The sequence below is a fragment of the Aplysia californica genome, unplaced genomic scaffold (assembly GCF_000002075.1).
Source record: "Aplysia californica isolate F4 #8 unplaced genomic scaffold, AplCal3.0 scaffold00050, whole genome shotgun sequence".
Taxonomy (NCBI): Eukaryota; Metazoa; Mollusca; class Gastropoda; order Aplysiida; family Aplysiidae; genus Aplysia; species Aplysia californica.
In genome coordinates this window covers 748,116-749,521 of record NW_004797320.1, presented here as the reverse complement: position 1 = coordinate 749,521, position 1,406 = coordinate 748,116, and the positions used below count along the sequence as shown (strand labels likewise).

Sequence of the window (1,406 nt, the reverse complement as noted above, 5' to 3'; positions counted from 1 at the left end):
GTGAGAGGAGGCGGAGGTTAATTTAACTACCACCACAACAAGGGTCAGCAATCGTAGGCCCTATCATCTGAAGACCTACTGTTTTTTTAAGATAAATCATTTCATCATTTTTGAACCTCAGTTGACATGGCACTACTTTCAACATTTCTGTTCCATATTTTTGAAAAAAAAACCCAACAAAACAACAAACAAACAAACAAAATTGCAGTTCATGGAGGTGGCCTCAACTCACGTAATATTTTTCAGTTTATTTTTATTTCATGTTTCCGAACTGTAGGTTGCCTTTGCTGTCACTATGTCGACAAACCTGACAAATCACTTCATTTCCCGAAATATTGCGCTAGTGCGTGTTGCTTGGTAAAAGAATGCATCTGAAGAGAATCTAACTTGTTGTATTCATATCTTGAAATTGAAATAAAAAGTCACTTCTATTGCAACAAGAACGATTAAAAAAAAAAAATCTGAAGATCCATCCCCTCTTCTTTGCGTTCTGTCTCATTGTAGATGTTTTTCGCCCCTTTCGACACTTTAGACCAACTAAAGGGCGGGCTGCTTCGAATCTGTCTATCAAGACCAACTAAAGGGCGGGCTGCTTCGAATCTGTCTATCAAGACCAAACACACACATTTTGTTTGTGTCTTGTATTTCAATGCGAAACAAATCTATGAGTAGTGGTCAACCAAGTGCTCTAAACTTAGATTTTTTCCCTTCGTGTTTTGGGACCTATTTTCTCATTAGAATAAACCCATTAATTTTTCTGAGATTAGCCCCCACCTATGTGTGCTGGTACAGAGAAAAATCGACGATTCTTTCTAAGTGTATGAAACATTTTGCTATTGGCTTCAGGGTTGAGCTGGAACAGCAACGGTCTCTTGAAGGCTACACACACACGTTTATGACTCTTAAAATGAATGTGTTAAATAGCTAAGCCATCGTGGTAGCAAGTGCATGGTTGTGGGTTGTTTTACCAACTACACTTTTAGTACACTTCCACACAACAACAGTTTTAATTATGGAGAAACTATTTGTATTCAAGCATGAGCTATCGCCATTCTTTATGATGACTTATACTTTCAAAGTAGGTCTAGGGGTGGTAGGTAGACAGCCGGAAGCTGGTTTACATCTCCTCATCTACGGGTGTAATGAGCATAATATAATTTGATGCTAACTCTGAACTATGACCACAATCCGAAACGGTCACTCTCTGAAACAGATTGCCTCCGACCTCTGAATAATCGTTTCCCGGTGTGAGCAGGAGATGGCAAAGATATCTTCAGTTAAGTTTACTAGCACCTCCAAGCCACATTTTTGTTTGTTTTTATTTTTACTCGGTAAGATACCTACGACCACCGGATATAATGAGACACGAAGAGAGAGAAAGATAAAGAGAGAGAGAGAGAGAGAGA

General features: G+C 38.9%; 1 protein-coding gene across 3 annotated transcripts in view; it reads right to left on the bottom strand.

Moving 5' to 3' along the window:
* The window catches only part of LOC101856871 (arrestin domain-containing protein 3), a 48,829-nt gene that overhangs the window by 46,332 nt on the left and 1,091 nt on the right, over positions 1-1,406 (bottom strand). The window lies entirely within an intron of this gene.